Source organism: Phyllostomus discolor, chromosome 7 (genome assembly GCF_004126475.2).
Source record: "Phyllostomus discolor isolate MPI-MPIP mPhyDis1 chromosome 7, mPhyDis1.pri.v3, whole genome shotgun sequence".
In the NCBI taxonomy this organism is placed as follows: domain Eukaryota; kingdom Metazoa; phylum Chordata; class Mammalia; order Chiroptera; family Phyllostomidae; genus Phyllostomus; species Phyllostomus discolor.
Window position 1 is genome coordinate 70,761,803 of NC_040909.2, and position 18,771 is coordinate 70,780,573.

Genomic DNA, 18,771 nt, shown 5'->3' on the forward strand with positions numbered 1-18,771 from the left:
AGATTTAGTTTCTTAAGGAATAAAATAAAAGCAGAAAAATGCAAGCATATTTACCTTAGCATTGAGGCCCTGTCTCCACAACTCAAAACTGTCTCCATAACAGTTTCAGTCTCTTAATCACTCTTCTAATCTGAATATCTTTACCAATAGTTCATTAGTTAGAATAATGAAGCAGTTTATTTTTGTGAATGGTAAAGCAAGTCCTTCATAGTTCTAAGTTTCCAGATTTATTTTTATTTTATATTAATCAGTATGATAATTTAAATTAGAGTCAAATTTTGTATAAACCTTAATGACATCTTTGCTTGGACAATCAAATTCTTTGGTTTTCCATTTGACACGTTGCTGTATTAAATTTCTAATGAAAATTTAAGCACCTTATTTTGGAATTTCTAATCAATGGGCTACAGAATTGATTTCCCCATCATAGCAAGAAACAATATATTTAGAAATTGATTCATAAAAATTATGTAAGCCTATTGCCACTTTATATTTATGACATCAAAGATGACTTTTTTCTGCTTAGCTCTCCAGGTTGATATTAAGGGATATGCTTCACTGGCGGGAGCAGATGAAGAGAAGCAGTGAGTTTCATTTAAGTTGTTTTAGGCAAAGAAAAATACTGTTATGGACCACAAGCTTTACTTTTGCCATTAGCCCTTAATTAGGCTCCTGATCACAGCAGGAACAGAAAAAGCTTCATCAAAACTGGAACTGTTCTGCAAGAAAAACTGCTCCTATTTTAAAGGGAGCCAGTGGTATCCCTTACTTTTAGGGAGGATGTTTCAGATTTTAAATCATTACAACTTAATGTTAGCAATCAAGTTGCTTTTCATGATCCATTTTGGATATTTTTGCTTCCCCGAGTGATCACTAAAGTTCAAATACAAATAAAACTTCTTGTTACTCAGTATAGTTTGTCATTTTAAAATAACAAAAAATAAGATTTATCAGTGTACAAAGTTTCCACTGATGGATTTAATTAACTTTTACTGGTTTGTCTAGCTTTTTGAAATGTCTGCCCTATAGAATCTTTCAAGGAATTTTAAGTACAAGGAGTACTATGGCAACTCTGATCTCCCAGAAAATGCAATTTTTGTTCTGCAAATTGCTGGAGTCATACTGAGCATCAAAATAACTCCTGGTTCCACCGCACTATATATGAAGTAATTGTACTTGTTCTAGCAGGCTTATAGTGTTTATATTTGTTCTTCCATCCCCTGTAAAAAGAGAACATAAGCCTCTTCTCCTTAAATTCTGAAGCAATGCCAATAACTTGCACAGGGCTCATATTTCTCACCACATGAGGATTTAACTTTCACCTGATTTAAGTAACAAAATAGCCCTCAAATATACTCAAAGCCTTGCTGCAGTTAACAAAACTGCATTTAGATGCCATTCATGACTGATAATTCCAACACCTTGTGGGAAAAAAGTTGCATGCTGTAAACATTATAAACATATTCAAATAAGCTTAACACAATCTGCCATGCTTATTTCTGCCTAGATCATGGACCAGTGAAATGGTTAATGCAAATGGATTTATAATTTGCTTTGGGGGGCCAGTTTCTTCTCCTTATTTATTAGCCCAGCTGATGGGGCAGATTTGATGAGGCACTTCTGGAATAATTGAGTCATCACACAAAGAAGGCTGCTAGCATTCAGAGTGGTTTTATCAGCAGCAAGCAGGCCTGATTACTGACAATTACACTCTGATCCGGTGATGGAGGAGAAAGAGCCAACGAGTGGGAAATGTCCGTGTTTCTATCCAGGAATAATTTCTACATTCATTTTACATGCTAAGTGTTTCCTATCTCTGCATAATAAACTGTAAACAGGAATAGATGGCACAATGTCCCTTAATATTTCCTGGTAATGAAGACACAAATGTACAGTGAGTGCTGATAAATATAGATGAAACATAAGCTATTCTCCTAGTCTGTATTGTTACCTTTAAAACAAATGCATTTTTGTGGTAAAAGCATAATCATAGCTAATGCAAAAAAATGACAGAAGATTGAAACTGTCCTTGTAACTACATAGAAACTTTGTAAAAGTCCTGTTAATCACTGCTGCTCTAAAGCCTGAGGAGCGAAGGTGAGATACTAGAAGCCACATCATTTTGTTTCTCAACAGTCAACTGTGAAGAACTCCTTGAATTAGACACAACAAGAGACAAAGCTGAAAGTGACCTCCATTAACACTCAAAGAGAGCATATCTCAACACTAAACTGAGCAACAATAAACCTAGCGCAAAGAGACAGCTTCACCGTTGTGGATGTCCATTTCTCTTCCATCAGGTCTTTCAACAAAATGTTGCCCAAGAGCAATAAAGTTGGACCAGACTGCATGATTCTGTCATGTAAAGGAAGGCATTGCTGTCTTCTGTGTCACATATTACACCACTTGTTTATGGTATGGTTTATTAACTAAATACTCTGAGCAAAAATGCACTCATGGAGATATCTTATTAAACTAGCTTTCTCTCTGACTCAGAATCCAGTTTGAAATGCCCAGAGAAAAAAATGTTCAGATTTCTTAATATGCTGCTATAGATTTTAGTGGGAAAAAATTAATTTCCTGTAATATCAAAAGTTTCCTTCAAAAAAAAAAAAAAACAACCAGCCAGCTGTAGAGCTACACATAATAAACCTGCTTGGGTCTGCTTGCTTAATTCTTTTCCTATAGCTCCTTCCTGGCTTCCAAAGAAATAAAAGTTATCCTCTGTTCTTCATGGTAACTATGGAAACTCTGTTTTATTAAACTAACCACTTAACTTCAAGGTTTGTGTTACAACTAAATGTGCTATTTTGAGTAAATCTATACTAAACAAGCATATAATGTCAAAACATTTTTAATAAAGTTTGAAGAGCACTTGTTGATTCAGAAATGAGGCTTTTTATTATGTAAAGGGAGTTTTCTCTTTTTAAGCTATTTTATTGTGTAGATTGTTATACAATGTGCTTGATATCCTTAGTAATTTTCTATTTTTCTCATCCGTTTTATGAGGTTTTCTAGAATCTTTTTTCAACAAGTCTTCTGTTTCTCTCAACAGTAGCTGTTTGTTCTTCATTAAGATTTTTTAAAAAGTCATTTATTTGACCAGGACATATGGAATGGAAGAACCTTCAGAAATTTACCAAAAAATAAAATGATTCTCAATTGTTGAGGACAATGAGGCACAGGATTTTTGCAGAATGATCCTTGGATTTTATCTCACTCCAGCATTTAATTTAATATGGATTATTTTAATATCAGTATTTTTCTCCTAAAAATTACTTATATTGGTTCAACACACATTTATTACAATAGATTGCTCTATGCTAGACAGTGGGCATTAAATATATATATATATATATATATATATATATATATTTATATATCTCTACACATACATACACACAATTCTGGCCCCCATGAGTATAAACCGGCAAATTGAAGATGCCATTAAGATGTGGGAAGTATGACAATGGAAGGAGGCAGAAGGAGAAATGGGAGTGCAGGCTTAGACAGACTGGAAAAGCTTCCAGAAAATGATGATTACTGAAGAATTCATCCCTAGAGAAATTCGGAGAACTTTAACTAAAATAAATAAATGTCCCTAAAGGCCAATCGGAAAGATACAAAGAGTCAAATTGTACTTGGCTTGGTTAAACAATGTATTGAGCCATATTTTTACATGGTTACAAAAGGGTCAAAGAAGACTAGATGGTCAAAATTAAATGTGCCAAATTAAATGTTTAGAATTCATCTATTTAATTGGTAAGTTTCAAAGAAACTTCTACTTCAGTGTCAGAACTGCAAAAGCCATCTACTGAAATGCAATTTATCATTTGTGTAGTGGTTCAAGCGACAGCATTTCACAGAATTCTGCATCCCAAAAGTGTTTTGATGTCACCTTCATCTTAATGAGTGTGCTTTGTCTGATACTCACTTATGTCCACTGACTCTTCTCTGTACCAGTATAAGCCCATGGATGTGAGAGGCTGTGCCTTTTTAACCTTTTACTGCAACATAATGTTGTGGCCAGAGTAGATGCTCAATACATTATGATTAATTGAATTAAAATAGAAAAAAATCCTCTTCAGATGCTTGAGATGTTATTTTATTAATTGTATTTCAGTACAAAATATCCTGGATATACAGCATCTTAGATTCTGTAGATTTAGTCTATTTCATTGCTATGCCAACTAAGAAGAATTTATCATTTTATCTTCGCTTATGTTGAAAACATCAGCTCCCAAATGCAAACAGTAACCATGAAGTGTAACAGATTTTATAGTCAGATTTTATCCAATGTCTACTTTTATTTAACTCATATAAAAATTACAGTTTATGATTTAAATTTGTTCTGTGTGAAGACAAGCCAAAGATAAAATAGAAATATAATTTTGTTTTTCAAAATTCAGCAAGAAAACAATCTAAAAAGATCTCCAACTCATTCAAGTTATATCTACTTCCCAGTTTCTATACCTAACATCTCCTACTCACAATGTGTAAGAATGTCCTAATGATTGTGCACTCACATTTTATGTTAACCAAGGCACATATCTATATACTCCAAACTAATGACTCTTGTATTGGAGAGTAAATAACATTAACCATTAAAAAAGACAAAAGTGATCTATTCATTTGATCAAAATAGTAAATGACACAGTATTTTCTAACCAAATATAGCTTACCTTTACTGAACTCTTAAAAAGAGTCATCTTGTGAAAAATGCGCTTTTTCTGTAGTCGTAATGGCCTGCCTATGGGGAGGCATTATCAATTTTACATATGAAGAAAGGGAACAAATGAGCTCACTACCTCACCCACTGTTCCCACAGGTAGCTAGATGTTCCAATCACATGTACTCATTTCCACCTTGGATGATAAGCATTGCATTTCTACAAATATCGTGAAGAATTATTTTTTGGTGTGGGGAGGGGCTTAGAAAAGCAGGAGACAGGAGCTTCACAGTTGGTGACAATCATCATTAGAATCTACAAAATGAATATTCCAATTCCTAAAGACTATCAGCCTTGGACTCTCAAGAATTTTTTCTCCTACAGGAAATTCTTTATATACAGAATTTGTATTGCCAGTTGCAAAATATATCCCATCCATTGGCTGGTTTATTTATCTTCTGTATTAATTTTCCGTCGTGGTTGTAACAAATTTCCATAAAATTAAAGGCTTAAAACAACACCAATATGTTATTTTACAGCTCTGGAAGCCCCAAGTCTGGTACATTCTCACCAGGCTAAATTTAAGTTAGGCCACAATCTTTTTTGCAGGCCATAGGGGAGAATTCATTTCCTTGCTCATCTGGGCTGTTGGCAGCCTCCAGTTTCTTGCTATTATAGGGCTGACTCAGGTCCCTGTTTTCTTGCTGGCTGTAGGTTGAGAGTTGTTTTTAAGATTCTAGAGGCTTCTGCATTTCTTGGCTCATGGCTCCCTATCTCTATCTTCAAAGCCAGAAATGGCGGATTGAGTTTAGTTCTCCTTAAATTGCATCTCTCTGATTCATTCTTCTGACTTTCTCTTAAAGACCGTGTGATTAGTTAGGCCTACCTGGATAATCCAGGATAATCTCTCCAGCTCAAAGTTCTTAATTTAATTACACTGCCATGTAAGATAACATATTCACAGATTTCAGGAATTAGGACATAGACATTTGGGGGTAAGGCTATTATTTTGTCGACCATATTCCTTAGCTACAAATGTGAATTCTGTGTTAAAGTATTAGTGCTTCTTATATGAGACATGTGAAGTCATAAATCAAGGTGAAGGGGTATACACCCCTGAAAATACATATGAATATAACTCAAATTGCCATGATGATTCCAATGTTAACAAAGTCAACGATCTTTGGTAGACGCCTAAAAACAAGTTCCTTGATGTCTCAAATTTTTGACAATCATTGAAAAGTTAAGAATCACTTCTCTTTGGAGGAAATGCTTAGTTTTAAATAGTCTTCACTTACCTTCACTAATATCTATTGGATTTGAACTGAAGAGTTTCCACTGCTACAGATAAGAGGCATCATCAGAGGAAAAATAAAAAGAAAGAAAAGAGAAAACTCAATTAAATGGTAATTATCTGCAGCTTATTGACTATATGAAACAATCCTTTCAAGTAATTTACATACTGACTATTCAAGTATGGGTTGGGGTACAACCAATCTTCAATAGCCAAACATTCATTTGAAAGAACAGGTGTCTACTGTTATCAGGAAATGCTTTTTAGATTTGAGCCCATTTGTATATAAATACATTTGAGAACCTTTTCTAGGGACACACCTGAGAGTGAAAGTGAAAATTATCAATGACAGTCCTTTAAAAAAAAAGAATCAGTGGTTTAACACTAATTTCTAATCAGATCTTACAGAAAGGAACAGCCCGCACGGCAGCTGTACTTTTCCCAGGGTTAATTACCTTTCACTGCTCTCTGCTAATGAGTCAGCTGTTCCTGTCATCGCACACTACACTGGTTCATCTGGAGTTCTAGCTGTGGACAAACACCAAGTGACAGTCCTATTTACATATGGGGGTGTTTGTTGTGCAAAAATTTCAAGAGGATTTTTTTAATCCTTTAATTTTTATGTGTTTTCATACTAAAAATATTTTACAAATCAGATTTTACTTGGTCAACTATTTTTTTCCTTCCAGGCCACCAGATTCACCACTAGTAAATGTAAAAATGCCAAGGGCTTAGAATGAAGCAAACTTCATCACATCCACAGAAAGCTTGTCTTACTGATTACTCCTTAGCATCATAACAATTACCCTATCTAAGACAGAGCCTGGAATGTCTGCAACTTACTTCACTGGTTAAAAAGATTTTCTAAAATGATTCACTACAAAAAAACTAAAGGTAGAAAATAATCTAGCATGAAAAGACATAAAACATATCTTAGATTTAAACATAACTCATAAAATTGAGTTTCTGAAAGAATTTAGATTTGAAAACTATGTTTCTATCTCATATGTCTAGATCATTGTGTGATATATATGCACAAATGATATATATGTGGTATATGGAATATATATCACATATGCACCCACAATTATTATCCAGATGATAGCCGTGCTCTTCATATCATAACCTAGTGTGCCTTTATATATTTTTTAATATTATAGCCAAGAGGTTTATACATCTCTTGCCCCATCCCTCCACCTTTTTTTTTTAATTTCAAAGAGAACTGAGTGGGATATAAAATCAGTAAAGTATCCATTGAGTTCCACTTTGACAACCTTCAAATTGCCTCTGAAAAGAGGCTACTCTCCCACTAACTTTCCTGCTGTAAACCTTAGATTAGTGGCTCTCAGATTTTAATGTGCATCAGGATCACCTGGGCATCCTGTTGCAATGTAGGTCCTGATTCCAGGACCCTGAGGTCCTACATAGCTAGTAAGGGTCCAGGTGTTGCTGTTGATCCATGCACCACACTTTGAATGGCAGTGTCAAACCGGTGGTTCTCAAACTTTTGCAGGAGTCAGAGTCACCTGGAGGGCCTGTTAAAGTACAGGTTACTGACTCAGCAGCCAGAGACAAGGCCTGAGAATGTCCATTTCTAACAAGTTTTCAGATGATATGGGTGCTGATTGTTAGGGGACCAAACTTCAAGAATCATTGCCTTAGATATTTACTATTGGATGCATTGAAAAAACTCAGCCCTCAAAGGCTAAATACTATCCATCCACATGGAACAGAAGCACTTTCACTTTATTCTAGAATTGTTTATTTGTTTTGTTTTTACTACTCTATGATGGAAAGGAACAAATAAAAAGTGAATGTTCTGGCCCATCATCAAAGTACATTTTGAGAACCAGTTTAATAGTTTCCTGAACTTGATCTTCTCTTCAGAAGAAGCCATTGAAGTCAAGAAAGAAACAGTAATTATGTACTTCTTCACTACAGGTACCATTAGCAAATGTAAGCTCACAAATTACAAATCTAAGACTGTACAATATTTAAACTTGCCAAAAGTAAAAATGTGAAAATGAATTAATTAAAAATTATATCATAAAAACAAATTTCAATTTCAATGTCAATCGAGGATGTAAATGTCCTCAAGGCATTCACTATTGTAACAGTTATAGTAAATTCTGACTTATTTTCTAAATGGTATGAAAACTTCTAATACTAAATATATTTTGCAGTGTTATTCATAGGAACACATATATTAGGAAGAGGGGAGTACAACCATTTGGTGATAAGATAAATTACAGAATAAAATATTGCTTAGTGTGTTTTAGCAAAGACATGAAGGATGGTTTTCCAAACAGGAAGTTGCCCTCTGAGCAGAAGTTAGATGCTTTAGCACTGGTCTGCTCAGGCCAGGAGAAACTATTTATTGTCCTGAAACCTGAACTTATTAAAGAGTACTGCAGTAAACCTGAAAGAATATGGCTCAAAATAAGAAATATCAGCAAGCACACGAGAATAAAGGAATAAATGCCTCTTCTAAATTCTCACTGCCCTTTTTTGGCTTTGCTATCCCAGCAATATTTATTAACAAAGCTATTTTACTTTTTTTATTTTAATTTTTTTATTGTTGTTCAAGTATAGTTGTCTCCATTTTCACCCTACCACACATCCACAACCCCACCTATGCCCACCTCCTATCCTCAAACCTACCCCCTTTGGCTTTGTCCATGTGTCCTTTATACATAATCCTTGATGGCCCTTTCCCCATTATCTCTGTCCCTCCTCCTCTCTGGTAACTGTCAGTTTGTTCTTTATTTCCATGTCTCTCATTATATTTTGCTTGCTTGTTTGTTTTGTTGTTAGGTTCCACTAATAGGTAAGATCATATGGTATTTGTCTTTCACTCTCTGGCTTATTTCACTTAGCATAATGTTCTATAATTCTATCCACACTGTTGCAAAGGGTGGTTGCTCCTTCTTTCTTGCTGCTGCATAGTATTCAGTTGTGTAAATGTACCCCAGTTTTTTGATCCACTCATTTACTGATGGGCACTTAGGTTGCTTCTAGCATTTGGCTATTGTAAATTGTGCTGCTATGAACATTGGGGTGCACAGGTTCTTTTGAATTGGTGTTTCAGGATCCTTAAGGTATAATACCAACAGTGGTATTTCTGGGTCAAAAGGCAGTTCCATTTTTAATTTTCTGAGGAAATTCCATAGTGTTTTCACAGTGGCTGCACCAGTCTGCATTCCCACTAACAGTGCACTAGGGTTCCCTTTTCTTCCCATCCTCTCTAACACTTGTTGTTTGTTGATTTGTTTATGATGGCCATTCTGATCAGTGTAAAGTGGTATCTCATTGTGGTTTTAATTTATATCTCTCTGATGGCTAGTGATGCTGAGCATCTTTTCATATGTCTCTGGGCCCTCTGTATGTCCTTCTTGGAAATGTGTCTGTTCACGTCCTTTGCTCATTTTTTTAACTGGGTTGTTTGTCTTCCTGGAGTGGAGTCATGTGTGTTCATTATATATTTTGGAGATCAAACTGTTGTCCAAGGTATCATTGGAAAATGTTTTCCCATGCGGTTGGTTCTCTTTTCATTTTAATGCTGTTTTCTCTAGCGCTGCAGAAGCTTTTTATTTTGATGATATCCCATTTATTTACTCTTTCCTTTATGTTCCTTGCTCTAGGACAGAGGTGTCAAATTCACTTTCACCGAGGGCAACATCAGCCTTCTGGTTGCCTTCAAAGGGCGGAATATAATTTTAGGACTTTGTAAATGTAACTACCCCTTAACAGTTAAGCAACAGCTCAGTGCTGCCACTGGGTAGAAACAAGGTGCCAGGCAGGATAAAACAAGGTGGAGGGTTGGATTTGGCCCTTGGGATTTATGTTTGCCACCTATGTTCTAGGGGACATATCAGTGAAAATACTGACATGTGGAATATCTGAGATTTCCCTGGCTATGTTCTCCTATAAAATTTTTATGGTGTCACAACTTATATTTAAGTCTTTTACCCACCTTGACTTTGTTTTTGTGTATGGTGTAAGTTGGCGGTCTAGTTTCATTTTTTTTGCATGTAGCTGTTCAGATCTCCCAACACCATTTGTTAAAGAGGCTATCTTTACTCCATTTTATGCTTCTTCTCCCTTTGTCGAATATTATTTGACCACAAAGACTTGGGTTTATTTCTGGGCTCTCTGTTCTGTTCTGTTTGTCTCTGTGTCTGTTCTTATGCCAGTACCATACTGTTTCAATTACAGTGGCCTTGTAGTATAGTTTGATATCAGGTATTGTGATCCCTCCTTCTTCTTTCTCAGAATTGCCATGGCTATTTGGGGTAGTTTATGGTTCCAAATAAATTTTTGAAATGTTTTTTCTATATCTTTGAAATATGTCATTGGTATTTTAATAGGGATTGTGTTGAATCTATAAATTACTTTAATAAAGCTATTTTAAAAACATCAATCTCATCTAAATATAAAAAGATGATAATGTCACAAATAAGGAGTTTGATTTTATCTGTGTAACAAACCCTTTTGTATAGAACAGTATTATTTAATGAATTCATAATTTATTTACTCAAATCTTCATTAAGATTTGACACCTACTCTTCTGGAGAAGAAATTGTTTACATGAACAAGTAGAGCTCTCACTAAGTGGAGAGGGTTATGGTACATGCCACTCTAATAGTACAGCCTTTTCTGTTGTAGAAATCAAGACAATGAAATAAAAATCTAGGAAGATATACGAGTGCTGAATTTATTTATTGGGTAACTTGGGAGACCCATCTGATGGGTTTGTTGAAAAATCTCCTTCAGAAGTACAAATATCAATGTATATAGTTTGAGTACAGAAGAACTCATGAGCATACAAATTTAGATAGGAAATATACATTGTTTTCATGGGTTGAGGCTTCTGAGAGCCTAAACTGATCTCTCTCCTTAGATGACTTTTAAGAGTTACAATGGATCAGAGTAAACAAGTGCCTTTGGTCATTTGAATATCTGGTTTTATAGTTGACTGATGTGATTAATCAGAGGTCAGTATAGTCCACATCAGGCATTTTTGTCTTATACTTATCCAGTTTCAGTCTATTATTTTTATTGACTTTCATTGGCCTGTTAGTTTCTCTCTATATCACAATGTTTCATTAGTGGTAAGCAGATGACTAAGGGAATTTGACCTTAGTTTTCTGACAGAGGTAATAATACATATTTTTTAGCTACATTAAATTTTTTCTCAAAAAACATGTACAAGAAGAAAATGTCTTAATAGAATCCTTGCTTTCAAGGATCTAATTTATACAGTGCGTTTTCAAAGTGAATAACAAGAGTGCTCATGAAATGGAGATTTTGCCTCAGAGTAATCTGGATGGGTTCTTTTCATCTTGTTAAACTCTTGTCTGACAGTAGGTGCCATGTTCCCACAGAAAGCTACACCTACTCCTGTAGTAGCACCCGACCCACCATACTGAATCACTGTTGACATGTTCATCATCTGCTTTAAACTGAAAGCTCCTGCTGGGCAAGGACAGACTCTTCTTTGCTTCCCTTTCCTAGACAAGGTACGCAATGAGAGTGTTGAGATTATTTGAGTAATTGTTGACTAATTATTAAGAAAATAAGGAACTATGATGAGGCCACTGCCTCTGTGATAAATTTTAGGAAAACAATGGATCAAATATTTAGAGACAAAACAAAATTATCTATAGCATGTAGCAAAATTATGCTCGGAACAACATACAGCTTAGATTACTTATAAGACTAATAAATATAATGTTTAAAGTAGATTATTATTCTATTAATTTTATATACAAAAACTAATAAAGTAGAAAATAACAATCTTGTGAACAGTTTACTTATAAATTGGGATTCATTTAAAAATTTTAAAATGGGAAATTAGCACATGTAATACTGCTGTCCTAAACACATATAACTGTTGACTTTAATGCAAATGGGGAGGGGTATTAAAACATAACAACTGTCACTGCTGGTTTAATCACATCTTAAAATTAGAAGAGTAACTGGCATGTTACAAAGGCCTAAAGAACTAAATTGGGTAATTCTTAAAATACCAAGAAATAAAATATAAAGATAGCAGAAGAAATATGATATTATTTATCACAAAAATACAAATGAATGTGCTAAGAGACATACTGGCCTCAAATTAGATAGTGGCGGTGAAGCATAGAGAGTGGTATTCAATGCTTTAGGTGTCTAAAGGAGACAAAAAAGTAAAAAACAAAGTCAGATGAGGGTTTCACCAATAGCTGCCAATAATTATGCATGAACGCTGACTCAGACACTAGCCTAGACATTGTATAGTTATCTTATTTAAATTTCACAACTACTTAAGGAGGTTAACATTTTTATTCCCAATTTAAGTGGAGCAAAGTTAGGTCACATTGTTGGTAAGAAGTAGTATTCAAAATCACATCTGATGCCAATGTTTTTCCTGCTCTGTAGTGCTGGCTAAAATGTCCCTGTGAAGTTTGACAACCACATGCCTTTCTCTCAGCAAAACATAGAAAGACCCACAATGATAGAGTGGGAGATCAAGGGACATGAACTTTTATGCTGCATTTAGTCTGCATAGAGACTGAATAGGATTTTTAGAAAATTGGAAATAAATGCTAAGTTGATGTAGACACAAATATGATAACAATCATAAAACCAGTATGTGGAAGAAGACAGTGATAAATAACCTGGGAAATGCTTTGTTTTTAAACCAACACCAACCTGAGTTTGAATCCTGACCCTCACATTTTCTAGTTTGATGATCTTAGAATTGTATTTAATCTCCCTAATCTTCAGATTTCTCATCTGTAAAGATACACAATAACAGAATCTCCTCTAGAGCTGTGAAAATTATGTGAGATGTCACATATAAAATACATTGCACACAGTACAAATTCTGTAAAATTTTACAATCCAAAAAGAGTTCAGCCCATATGCAAAGCCCACAGGTAGGTACTACCCAATTATGATCTTTGTGGTCATGGTGATGATGTGTGTTGATGAGATTTATTAAATCCTTGGAGATTAAACAGTTTGGTTTTTTCAAGGGGACATGTAGTTAGCAGAAAAATTTGTTAAGTATTCATTCAAAACTATTTCTTGATATTTTAATGCTATTATTTCTTTGTGATGGATACTACTATAAATGCTTTCTGTATATTATATTAACTTAATCTGCACAATAATTGTATGAATCAGCGATTATTAATTATTCTATTTCAAATAAGGAGATTAAAACATGGAGAAGTACTTGTCCAGGGCCATAGAACCAATAGAAGGAGCACTGTGAATTGGATTCTAGCTCCAATGTCTGTGTGTATCACAATAGTTTCTCAGCATTACAAGACAGGGATGGAAAAGCTAGGATGGACAACACAGAAATTATATTCCAGTGTGGGAGCCAAACCAAATGCCAAGGAAACAATAAATATACAATACAATTTAAAACAGTGATAAGTACTATGAAAAAATAATGTAGGCTAGAAGATGGGGGTTTATTTTAGTTTCAGGTTAAAATCATATTTCAAGAAAGAATATAAGAACTGTGTATCTAGGGTGAAAATGGAGCCCTTGCTTCTAAAATATATAGAAAACAACTGCAACTCAATAACAGAAAGACAAATTACCCAATTAAAAATGGGCAAAAGACTTGAATAGGCATTTCTCCAAAGAAGATATACAAATGGCCACTAAGCACATTAAAAGGTGTTCAACATCATTAGTCACTAGGGGAAAGCAAATCAAAACCATAATGAGATACCTCTTATACCTCTTTGTACCATCATGGATGGTTAGAATAAAAAAGACAATAACAAGTGTTGGTTAGGAGGTGAAGAAATTGGAAATTCATACACTATTGGTGGGACTATAAAGTAGTACAGTTGCATATGAGACTAGGCTGGCAGTTTCTCAGATGATTAAACATAGGGTTACTATATAATCTGGTGATTCAATTCCTAGGTACATACCCATGAGAAATGAAAACATATGTCCACACACAGAAAAAAACTTTACATACATATTCATAGCATTATTCATAATAGCCAAAAAGTAGAAACAACCCAAATGTCCATCAATTAATGAGTATATAAATAAAATGTAGTACATCTAATCAGTGGAATATTATTCTGCAGTAAAAAAAGAATTGAGTACTGAGGCTTAAAAACATTACGCTAAGTAAAAGAAGCCAGCCATAAAAACCACATATTGTATAATCTCATTTTTATGAAATTTCTACAATAAGCATATCTACAGAAACACAAAGTCTATTGGTGCTTCCTAGAATCTGGGGTAGAAGAGGGGGTTGGAGGATGATAGATAAGGGGCATAAGAGTTTCTTTTGTGGGAAATAAAATGTTCTAATGCAGTGGTGATGTGTGCATAACTATGACTATACCAAAGATATGTAGTTGTATACTTTTAAGTAGGTAAATATATACATTGTGTGAATTGTACACCATTGAAGCTGTTTTTAAAAGCACATGGAGTCATTTTATTTTAAGTGTGATGGGATGCCCTTGGATGCTTTGTGCAGAGAAATAAAAGCAGAGAAATCAATATCTAGGCTATGCAAGTCATCTTGGTATAAGAAGGTGGGTCTTGTATGGATTGGAGGCAGTAAAAGTAAAGAGAAGACTAACAGTTGGAATTCTATCTCCAGCATAACATAAGAAAAAATACAAAAAGAGGAGATTTTAAAGAGCAGAAATGTATCTGCTGTGTGCTATGATACAAATTCATTACTCCCAATGCTCTGACACGTGTCCTTTATGGAGAGAAGCCAATTTCTTCTTTTTCCCACTCTGTACTCTTTCATCCATATGGCTCCAGAAGGAAGGACATTCTCCACTTCCACTTTACCCTTCCTAAATATGTGCAAATCCAAGAAGAAAATCCCTAGTTCTTCTGGTTCTCATTAGTCTTCTGAGTTTCTATGCCATTATGAATTATAAATAACATTTAAGAGTGAGGTAGAAGCTTTTGTTTTAATAATATGATGTAAATACAAAATTTAATACAAACTGACAAGTTAAAAGCACTTTCAGTCTAAAATATTTCAACTCAGCCCTGGCTGGTGTGGCTCAGTTGGTTCCATCCAGAGTATAGGCACGTGTGAGAGACAACTGACTGATGTTTCTCTCACATTGATGTATTCTCTCTCTTTCTCTCTTCTCTCTTCTCTCTCTCTCTCTCTCCCCCCCACCCTCTCTCCTGTAAATATATACTTGGGTGACGATTTCAAAAAGAAACTAAAACATTTCAACTCAGAGTTGTATAGATTTTTGCTTCATAATTTCACAGAAAATTTTGAGGCTATCAATTCTGCTTTTTTAAGTATTGTTTTAATTTTTCAATTTAATTATATTTGTTTCTTTACTTTTCAATTATAATTATTATATTAGTTCAGGTATATACCCCAGTGATTAGACATTACATAACTTACTAAGTGATTATTCTGATAAATCTCACACTATACATAGTTATTACAATATTATTGATGCTATTCTCTAGGTTGTACTTTATATGCCCATGACTATTCCATAACAACCAATCTGTATTTCTTAATCCCTTCACCTTTTTCACCCATTCCCCCAACCACCCTCCCATCTGGCAACTGTCAAAATGTTTTCTGTATCTATGAGTCTGTTTCTGTTCTACTTGTTCATTTTGTTTTAGATGCAATTGCTGATAGATATGTGTTTATTGCTATTTTGTTGCTCATATTTTTATCTATTTTTTCTTCTTCTTAAAGAAGACCCTTTAATATTTTATATAATATGAGGCTATCAATTCTAAATTGTCTTAGTCTTAACATCTCACCTTTATGCTTAACAAACATATTTCTATCTGCATCCTTTCTCTGGCTTTACTGAAAGAGTATCCCTCCATTATAAAATAGGCCCCATTAACTTGCTTCCTACTTCATTTAGTTTATTCTTCTTCCACATCTTCAAACTTTTCAAATTTCTATCTCTTACAGTTTCTTCTTTTCAGTATATAAACATTTCTCCTCTATATATTACTATCTCTGTTCTTCAGAGTCAAACTTCTTAAACTTCCCATAAACATTTTTGTTTCACCTACCTTCCCTATACAACTCATGGTCATTCTGCTTTCACCTTAATTCCAATGAATTTTCTCTAGCTAATATAATGAGTGACCTTTTATTTGTTTTTTTACTGGTGCATTTTTAGTATATTTTCTTAGCAACAACACTAGTGCTCAGTCTTTCCTAGAGAAACATTTTATGTCTCTGTTTTTTTCTGGCACTCCTGGCCTTTTTCAGCCTTCTCTAAATTTCTTCTTTGTTGATTGTCCCTTTTTTACCTTTTATTAAATATTAGTATCCCCTGAGGTTCCTCATTTTGTTCCTTTTCTCACTCAATGTATTCTCCTGGGAAATAACATCCAATGTCCACCTCTCTATCCCAGATCTCACTCTTGAATTTCAGATCCATTGATTAACTGTATAGTCAACACCACCTGGTTGTTCTGCATTCAATATGCACATCATCTTTTTCTTCTAAATAACCTTTTCCTTCTGAAGGTCTTATCTTGGTTACCCATCCACTCTGCAATCCAAACCAGATGGCTGTCATCTATGACTCTTGACTAGCTTTCAGTTTCCAAATCAGTGTCTTTGGACTTGCCTCTTGCACAGCACATAGTCCCACTCTATTATAAATGTCAGTTTGTTTGTGTCACTTGCTTTGGTGTGAGATCATACAGTATTTTTGTTTGTATCCTCACTGCTTGACACAGTTGCTCAAACATAACAGATTCTCAGTAAATTTATCAAATAAATAGATTCAAAAATCTTAAATGTTTCTTCTCTGAAATCTTTCCAGATGCTACTTCTAAGGAAAGGTGGTCATTCTATTTTCAGGCCATAACTTTATCTTTTAGAGTAAAAGTAGAAATGACTATGCCTGGTGAGACTCTTTGGCCCCACATACATTAAGGCCAAGTGGCAGAGTGGAACTGCATGTGGCCAGAGACTACATTTTTTTTTTTTGCATGAGCTATGGTGGTGCACAAGCTTCCCATATCCCATAGACAACGCTGGGAGATTCATCTATACCAATGTCCTCTACACTGGCTCATAAAGTCCTTGAGGGAAAATATGTCGTGTCTTATATCCATTCTCTATATTTCTGGTACCTTCTAAAAACATAAATATTTCTTAGTAGATTCATTGTACAGAACCTAAATAACCTCTTCATAATTTTCTAGTGCTGATATTTACATTATTTTTATTTTGCTCTCTTGGCAACTTTAGTACATATAAAATACAACCATATCTTAAATCATATCCAGCTAGAATAAAATATCTGAATTTCTTGTGAACATGTTGAGGTATCTACCTAGGAAAAGTTTATTGTGATTGAAACTCTTCATTCCTACATTCATTCTTTCTTATAACAAACATTTGTGTATTTCCCAATATGTTTAAAGTTTCTATGCTAGATACTGAAAATAAAATAATTTGAAATACAGTTTATTTTCCAAAGGATTGTAGTCTGACCTCATTAACTTGACTCTTTTTTGCTTAGTATTATATTTTCAACATTACACTTGCAAAAGATTAAAAAAGACTTTCAGGTTAACTTATAATAATTTAATGCAACTATATGAGTATTATAATAGTAACTGCCTCATTAAGATCTAAAATATAAAAATAAATGATACAATATGTGTAAGCATTTTGTAAACTGTAATCTATGTTTCCAAACATTATTTTAAGCAAAGTGAAATAATCCCTAGTTCACAGAGGCCAAAATTATAGTGGTTAGGGCATACTGCCCAAGGCCATGGTGCTGAGGTCTATTCGGGGCTCTAAAAGTACAGCTATGGATTCTCAGACAGATTGTAGTGCTTTTTCATGGTGTGGTTTCTCATTTATAAAAACAGGAAGATATTAGACCTTACCCTATAGCCTGCTGCTCTGTTTGTGGTTATTGTAAGAATTAGAAGAATTCACAGATTAAAGTTCTTAGATAATTGGTTGGACCTATGTCAGTGCTTTTTATTATTATTATTATTATTATTATTATTATTAAAAATATATTCTGCTTTACACCAAAATACTCAGAGGAAGAAATCAATTATCAGATGTTTCTATGTATCTGTGTTTATGTTCACAGAACTAAGATTTCTGGTTGTATGACCAAATGTTTAAGTTTTAATATGATGGAGCTAAAGCTCATACAGTTCTTAGAATGGTTACTTCTGATATCAAGGTTAATTGGCATGCTTGACATATATGTCTTTGAGAGGTATAATAAAGGCTTATGCTGTCTCTGAGTTATTTTTCAAATTCATGGGATGTTTTAATGATAAAAAGTTCATAGAGCTTTAGAATTTGGGGAGAGAAAAAGACTCCAGGGCTCACCTAGTATAACCTTTAATGTGACAGATGTTATTTATAAGAAAAATAAAGCAATTCATTAAGTCACTTCATTAGGATCATTCAACTACTAAATGATATTTAACTTGTAATGATAGAACCCAGGTGTACTTAGGACACTATTTTTTCCCCTATATTTTATGCCTAGAGACCTTGTAGCATAGGGAGAGATTACAAGCATGGGTTTAAGGAACAGTCAGATTTGTGTTCAAGCCTCTATCCTGCTGGTAACCTAAGAGAAAAACATCTTAATGTCTCTTGGTCTGTTCTTTCATTTGAAAAAAGGGGTATTGATGGCAATATTATTAGTATTAAATTATATAATACATGTAAACAACATAATGCCTAGTACAGTATAAGTACTCAGTAAATAGTTCAAGATTTATTCTTATTATTGTCATGTATATAATCATTTGGGAAAAAAGTTCA

At 34.2% G+C, this 18,771-nt stretch overlaps 1 protein-coding gene across 1 annotated transcript in view; it reads right to left on the reverse strand.

Annotated features, from left to right (window-relative positions):
• LOC114501716 (suppression of tumorigenicity 18 protein) overlaps window positions 1-18,771 on the reverse strand; it is a 156,444-nt gene that overhangs the window by 127,100 nt on the left and 10,573 nt on the right. Inside the window, exon 3 of the mRNA XM_028518443.2 lies at window positions 5,968-6,010. The gene's annotated coding sequence lies outside the window, so the exon portion shown is untranslated. The remainder of the gene's footprint in view (window positions 1-5,967; window positions 6,011-18,771) is intronic.